At 37.7% G+C, this 8,459-nt stretch overlaps 1 long non-coding RNA gene across 1 annotated transcript; it reads left to right on the plus strand.

Annotated features, from left to right (window-relative positions):
• Window positions 1-427: 427 nt before the first annotated feature.
• LOC109568291 (uncharacterized) lies at window positions 428-8,186 on the plus strand. The gene is made up of 3 exons (XR_002182221.2): window positions 428-507; window positions 6,486-6,606; window positions 7,185-8,186. It is a non-coding gene; the product is annotated as an uncharacterized lncRNA (long non-coding RNA).
• The last annotated feature ends 273 nt before the right edge of the window (window positions 8,187-8,459 follow it).

Genomic DNA, 8,459 nt, shown 5'->3' on the forward strand with positions numbered 1-8,459 from the left:
ACCAGAGAGAGAAGTTTATGAGAGTTATGATGGAAGTATTCACATATTATGTACAGTTTGAAATGCAGCTAGTGGGTACAATACACTAAGGGCTGAAAAGTGTTCCTATTAATATGGAGACTATGTGCTACATTCAAGAATAGTTTCACCAAAATAGACAATATCAAAACCAGTTTGCAGGGAATTGAGGACTGAAAGGAAAACAAGAAAGTGGAGATACAGGGTAGACTACATTACACAAGCCTTCTCTACTCAAGCTTGGTTTCTATACATATCCATATCTTTTTATAAAGAAGAAAGGTTTTAAGTACTTGGATGACAAGAAAGGGCAATGGAAAATAAGAATATTGCTTTGACTAAAGTATTCAGAAAATTCCTCCTTTATTGAATTTGCATTGTATTGTCTTGTGCTGGATTGCATTGAAGTTTTATTGATTTGTAGCTACAGAGATCCAAGGATATCCTTGGCCCAGACAGGTGATGCCTGCCTCTACTGATCCCAAAGAGGTGAGTGTGTCTCTCTGCAGATGCAAGAAGATGATTCAACATCAGACTGCCTTTAATATTAAATGATGAATTTAAATATATTTTAATATTTAAAGTCTACACATTTAATTTAATCAACAAATTATGCTTTTTAAATAGCGCATGAACCAGATCCAAAGGATAAGTGTTCCGAGTGATAATTGTGCCTGGAGCACATGACAACTCTGCCCAGTTGATTTGATATGCAAATCAAATTGAGAAATCATGTTAGTTCAATCAAGAAGAATCAGGCTAGAGCCAAAGAGAATAAAGGAACGAGAAGGAACTGTATACCAGGCGCTTTATACATACTAGCTCCTCATCAGTACCCTAAGAGGCTTTCATTTTGAGACTGAGAAAAAAACAAGACTGAGCAGGGTCAATAGCTTACTCAGGAGTCCATAGCAAGCAGCAGGGGCAGGATAAGAACCTACAGCTTCCTAACATTCAGATCATTTTCTACTCGACCCTCTGCCTTCTACAGTGGACACTTTAAAGAAAATAAAAATAGCATCCAGTCCCATCACTTCATGGCAAATAGATGGGGAAACAATGGAAACAGTGAGAGACTTTATTTTCTTGGGCTCCAAAATCACTGTAGATGGTGACTGCAGCCATGATATTAAGAGATGCTTGCTACTTGGAAGAAAAGCTATAAACGGCTAGACAGCATATTAAAAAGCAGAGACATTATTTTGCTGACAAAGGTCCGTCTAGTAAAAGCTATGGTTTCTCCAGTAGTCATGTATGGATGTGAGAGTTGGACCATAATGAAAGCTGAGTGCCGAAGAACTGATGCTTTTGAACTGTGGTGGATGGCATCACCGACGCAATGGACACAGGTTTGAGCAAATTCTGAGAGATGGTAAAGGACAGGAAAGTCTGGCGTGGACAGGGAAGCCTGTGTGCAGCAGTCCATGAGGTCTCAAAGAGTTGTACACGACTGAACAACAAAGACAACAAAATTACTTAAAACAAAGTTTATAAAGAGAAGAAGTTAAAAAGCAAAAGAGGAATTAGATAACTCAAAGAAAGAAATCCTACAGAGGATAAAAGATTTAATTTTAAATTTTATAGTTGTGAGAAGAGTCTTTGATGGAGCTCTCATTTTCAAATGAAATTAATAAATTCACATTTTATACAGAATTGAGTAAAACTGAGAAAGTCTACAACTTTGCAACATCTTACTATTGTTAAACTGTACAAAGAATCACAGATAGAAGGTATTTTAAGGAGTTTAATGTCCTAAAAATATTTGTCAACTGAAGGAATTTGGAATGAAGTAACAAAACATAACACCTGTATAATTACTCGAGCTAAAATAAACATTGCAAAACTTCCCATGGAAGATTATAGGAAATCCACTTAAAAAGTTAAACAAAGAAGATTACACTTTTAAATAAAATATTGGTGACAATATTAGAGATTGATATAGCTTTAAAAAATGCTAAAAGCATGTGGATATACATAAAATATTCTGATTCTGTCACTTTTTATTATGTTATGATAATCACAATAAATAAAATTTTGAACTGTCACATTAAAAAAAAAAAGAAAATAAAAAGAAAGACAAAGGGGTTTATAATAAATGGCTGATAAAACTGTTCTACTTTTTAAAAATTAAGTGTTTTAGAGGAATACCCTGAAATAATCTGATCAAAGAGCACCTATAACAAAGTCAAACATTGAATTCTATAAAAGGAAATTGGCTGATGCTAAGTGAGGGTGCTCTTGTTTATAGTGAGTATAATATCAAGGTAGAGTTATCATTTCTTTGAAATTGTTATCTTAGAATAAGGTAACTTAGATAATAAGTTAATAAGATAACTTAGAATAAGTTATCATTACTTAGATAAAGTAACTCAAAGTTCTACTCACATAGCTCAATAGGATCACCTACCTGCATAACAAACTCTAAATGTGGTAAAGAGAGTTCTGGTAAAAATTTTCCAAGGTCTCAAATTTCAAGGTTATTTAATCTGCCTGAAAAGAGACCTTGATAGGGTTATTGGGAACCCTGTAGGTATTTCAATGTTTTTTCTTACCTTGTGATCTTGTTCTGAATTAAGGAATAAAAGAAGTACTTATGATACATAGCTGTTTGCGTGCAATACATGTTGATAATGTTTTGTATAAAGGGATATCTTTTTCTCCGGGGGAAAAAAAGCCACAATGAAACATTTGTCCTGCATAAAGATCCCTTTTGATAGTCACTCAGGTCATTTTGCTCATCAACATGATATTTTCCTGAAAGGTTTCCTATGTATGTTTTGCATCCCCCTGGCATTGAAGATTGTAGCTTCTGTGATACTAATGGGAAGGAATAAATAACATTCTAAGAGTGGCATGCAGGCTAATCATATCTAATTATCATTAGAGTTGTCACATCTACAAATTTATGTAGGAGTACAGGGAGTTAAAAAGATATCTATGACATTAATTCTATGAATCATTAATTTCCCATTTTCAAAATAATTTACAAACCACATTTCAAGTAAAAAGAAAAGAAAGCAAAAGGCCCTGTTTTACTGAAAGTAAGCAAAATGATATAACCAGTAGATCTGAAGTACAAAATGGCTCAAACACAATAGATGTTAGTTTCTTATGTGACAGTCCACTGTGGCGCCAGCTTGCTGGTAGAGCAGGGTGATGTGGGGTTCTTTCCATGCAGTCTTGTGGAGACCCAGGCTGATGGAACGCATGGTTCCAAGGCCACTCTAGGTGTCAACATCCAGTTGGTTAAAGGGAAACTCATGGAGGATCATACATACTTTAATTGGCCAGACCTGCAAGTGGCTTACAAGGACATGCTGATTCTTTTTAGGATATGCACTTACTACCTTTCACTGCTGCCAGGTCCAACATTGCACAGTTGGAAAAATTCAAGACCTAAAAGGAGTGGCAGATTCATGTAAGCAGAATTCTGGAGAGCATGTGTGGGACTAGCTTCTAAGTATCTACATTGGTGCAAAAATAATTGTGGTTTTCCATTGTTAAATTTTGCTGTTTGATATTGGAATCATTTCAGTTCAGTCATTCAGTTGTGTCTGACTTTTTAGGACCCCATGGACTGCAGCATGCCAGGCTTCCCTGTCCATCACCAAATCCCGGAGTTTGCTCAAACTAATGTTCATTGAATCGGTGATGCCATCCAAACATATTACCCTCTGTCATCCCCTTATTTTTCTGCCTTCAATCTTGCCCAGCATCAGGGTCTTTTCTAATGAGTCAGTTCTTCGCATCAGGTGGCCAAAGTACTGAAGTACATTGGAATACATTCTTAAATAAATGTGGTTATGTTATACATCATTTTAATGCACATTCCTGCTTTATTATTATTTTTTTTTTTTTGCTAATGACATTACTAGCTGTTTATTTTACATTTATTTTAGACTAGGGAAATGGTGTTAGACAAAAAGGAAATTTGAGCAATTTTCTTATTCAAGTTCAAAATGGGTCATAAAGCAGTGGAGACAACTCACAACATCAACAATAAATTTGGCCCAGAAACTGCTGACGAACATACAGTGCAGTGGTGGTTCAAGAAATTCTGCAAATGAGATGAGAGCCCTGAAGATGAGGAGTGCAATGACCGGCCATCAGAAGTTGACAACAACCAACTGAGAGGATCACCAAAGCCGATCCTTGTACAACTACACAAGAACTTGCTGAAGAACTCAGTGTCGACCATTCTATGGTTGTTCGGCATTTGAAGAGAATTGGAAAGGTGAAAAAGTTTGATAAATGGATGCCTCATGAGCTGACTGCAAAGCAAAAAAAAAAAAATATATATATATATAGTTTTGATTCTTATTCTATGCAATAAGAATGAACCATTTCTTGATAGGATTGTGATGTGTGATGAAAAGCAGATTTTATACAACTGGCAACAACCAGCTCAGTGGTTAGACTGAAAAGAAGCTCCAAAGTACCTCCCAAAGCCAAAGTTGCACAAAAAGAGGTCATGGCCACTGTTTGGTGGTCTGTTGCCTGTCTGATCCACTACAGCTTTCTGAATCCCAGCAAAACCATTACATCTGAGAAATATGCACAGCAAATTGATGCTCCAAAGACTGCAATGCCTGCAGCCAGCATTGGTCAACAGATTGGGCCCAATTCTTCTCCACAATAACACCGAAGCACATGTTGCACAATCAATGCTTCAAAAGTTGAACAAATTAGGCTACAAAGTTTTGCCTCATCCGCCATATGCACCTGACTTCTTGCCAACTGACTGCCACCTCTTCAAGCATCTCAACAACTTTTTTCAGGAATAATGCTTCCACAACCAGCAAGAGGCAGAAAATACTTTTTAAGAGTTCATCAAATGCTGAAGCATGGATTTTCACACTACAGGAATAAACAAACTTACTCCTAGTTGGCAAACATGTGTTGATTGTAATGATTTCTATTTTGATTGATAAAGATGTGTTTGAGCTAGTTATAATGATTTAAAACTCATGGTCCAAAACTGCAATTACCTGAGGAAAATTTATTTATGGGGATGGCTTGGAGTCAACATCCTGCAAGGCTGAGCTGACATTCTACAGGATTTGTTATATACCAGTGATCAATATCAGAGAAGGCAATGGCAGCCCACTCCAGTACTCTTGCCTGGAAAATCCCATGGACGGAGGAGCCTGGTAGGCTGCATTCCATGGGATCGTTAAGAGTTGGACATTACTGAAGCGACTTAGCAGCAAGCAGCAGTGGTCAATATATGGTACAATCTTACCAAAAGCTGGAATTCAGGGTCTGGCAAAAGAAGAGGCAAAAGAGGTTCTCTCAGTGACCTTGAGACCTGGAGTTGGAGATCTTAGTGCCTCATGGAGGCGTGCTTCCACTACGGAATACAGTCATTATTCTACTAACTTGTGATTTGAGACTGCCATCAGATCGTTTTGTATTTTTCATACCCTGAACTAACAAAGAAGGAGAACATTGGTAGTTGATTCTTATTATCTGGGAAAACTGGGGCACAGCTATACAGTGAGGACAAAGAAGACTAGTATCCAGGGATCTACTGGATTCTTTCTCCGTGATCATTTGCCCAATAGCTCTGATCAAAGGAAAACTGTACCAATCAATGAGGACTTTTACTCTATGGTGAAGAAGGGTCATCACAAAGGAGGAAATAAAAACAGCCAAGATGCCAATAGACAGGGTAACACAGAAAGATTGATGGAGGAAGAAATATATGAATATGTAGTCCCTGTGACTAGTAACAGAAGCAGGGACTGTAGGGCTAATTTTATTTTAATTAATTCTCTCCACCTTTTTGGTCCACTTCTGTTTCATGCTGATCAGCCTATTGATAACCAATGTTGTGGATGGACCTGGACTTCTTGTTTTTATTACAATTGCAAGATGATCTCAGCAATAAACATCAGGAAACTTAAAAGGAATGTTTTATTACACACAGGTCCTGAAAAGCAAGGGCACACCTAGGGCCACACAGCAAGGTCACGGGTAGGGAGAAAGAGAGACAGAAACAGGGGAGGAAGGAGGAGAGGAAGGCCCAGGACTGCTTTATTGAGGCCCAAGGTAGGGGTCTAGGGTTGCCAAGTCTCACTTTTAAATGATGAATTTAAAACATAAGAGTGGTAATTTAAAGCATGGAAAGAGAAAAAGAACAAGCAGCCCAAATGGTCAGTTTTCAAAATCAACCAAGACTTCTAAAACAAAGGAGCCTTGGTGGAGGGCAGTGGAGTTGGCTCTTTATCTAGTCATGTGGCCGGCAATGTGCTTACTCAAGATATTTAATTTAGCCATCTTTGAAGTGGATGCCATTTTTGAAGTGGATGCCATCTTTGAAGTAGACCACTCTTTGAAGTGGGTGCCTGAGCAATCAAAGCTTAAGTCAGGTACTCGTGTTATAGAAAGAAAAGCCAACTGTCAGGATTTATGCTATATCTACCTTAGATGAAATACATTTAAGGTGCTACTACTTTAACTTTCAGGTAAGACTGACTGAATTGATATCACTCCAAAAAGACATGCTAACTGATAACACATTCTCCTGTGTTGGACAAGGTGTTCATCTTGACAAACAACACTGATGGATGCTGACAGAGAAAAGAGGTACACTGCGTATTCACTGTTGGCCCCTCCAGTTCTACTTTGTGTCCTTCTCAGCCTCCAGGAGTGACTCATGTAGGCAACATCAACAAGGCCCCCTTGTCCTCTGGCTTCCCACAGGGTCAGCCAGAGAGTGGGAGAGAGCAGAGGTCAAAGTATTCTGTCTTCCTTCTCATTTTTTGCCTGACCATGCTTTGTCAGTGGCTGTGTATCTGAAGGACACAGCTTCTGCCAGGCAGCCCCCTTTTGTGGCTGTAACTATCACCCAGTACTGCTGGTCTTTCTTTGATGCACACCTTTTTGCTGTTGTCAAGGGGCAACAGAGTGTTTTACTGTTCCTTGTAAATTTCCCTACATCCTACCCATACCTACCTGTAAATGCTATTTTTATTAAAATTCTTTAATTATTCCCTTTTTGGTATGACATATTTGCTATGAGGATCCTGAGAGATATAGTCACACAGAAGGTGACTTAGAACAAGAAGGACAAAAAAGAAGTGTTCCAGGAAGAAATGATAGCAAATATGTCTGCAGGAAGGACTTAAGCTTATGTTTTTTGTTTTTTGTTTTTTTTGCAATAGGAAGAAGGCTGGCACAGCTGGACAGAGTGAAAAGATGCATCTGAAATTCTGGGAGACATCAACATTTAAATAAGTTGAGAAAATTGAGTCTGTGTTAGAGAATAAGAACATAAAAAATCAGAAAGATAGCAAGAAAAAAGGATCATGCTAGTGTCAAGAAGATAGATACGTTCAACAGGTCACTGCCCCAGAAGGGCCCTTAAGATATGGAAACACACTGTCCATCAACTGTGACTTTGACATTATGAATATCATGGTACATTTTAAGATGAAAATAATCTTGGTGGAGTAGGTAGAGAAGAATTCAGGATACTGTAGGTTGAGGAATGACATGAGCAATGAGAAAGTGGAAATAATATAAATAGAATTCTTTCTCATGAAACTTGGCTGCAAATGGTAGTATAGATAGATATAGATACAAAGAAAAAGTAGCACAACTGGGGAATGTGGATTCTAAAGAAGTTTTTTGTTTTGTTTTTAGGTAGGATAAACTCAAGTGTGCTTATTGGGTCCAGGAAAAGGGGCAGTTTACCTTTCTGCAGAGGAGAAATTACAGATATAGGGAAAATGGGGAATAAATTGTGAAATTTTCCAGGTTAAAAGGCAAAGGTGAGATAAAAAACATAGAAGACTCCTTTTTGAAGGAACAGGACATTTATTCACTGAGACAGGTAAGAAGAAAGGATAGGTGCTTGTGAAAAAGACTGAGTGGATATGAGAGTAGAGGAAGACAGTAACCTTCTGAGAGAAGAAGGAAGTGGCAGAAATATTACTTTCATCAATTCCACAAAATTTATTGAGTCCTTCTTATACCTAAGTGCTTCTCAGTACTAAAATACATGAGTGACCATAAGCAGACGGATGCCTTGATCTCATGGAATGGACGTCCCGGCAAGGGAAGGCAGACAATAAACAAACAAATAATAAGCCAGATGAAGATAAGCGCTAAGAAGTTGTTCACTTATTGTTATTGTTGTTCCATTGTATAAATATATAATAATTTATTTATTCATTGTTCTCCTTTTGATGGACACTGGGTTTTTCCCCAGTTTCGGGCTACTACAAATAGTTTTAAACATTATATAACAAGGTTTTTGTGGATAGATATTTCTAGTTCTTAGACAAACACCTAGGAGAGTAGCTACCGAATCATAGGATGCACATATGTATGTTTAACTTTTAAAGGAACTGCCCACCCACTTTCCAAAGGTATTGTACCATTCTATGTATCTATAGCTATGTGTGAGATTTCCAGATGTTCTACGTTCTCTAGAG

Source organism: Bos indicus, chromosome 14 (genome assembly GCF_029378745.1).
Source record: "Bos indicus isolate NIAB-ARS_2022 breed Sahiwal x Tharparkar chromosome 14, NIAB-ARS_B.indTharparkar_mat_pri_1.0, whole genome shotgun sequence".
NCBI classification, from domain to species: Eukaryota; Metazoa; Chordata; class Mammalia; order Artiodactyla; family Bovidae; genus Bos; species Bos indicus.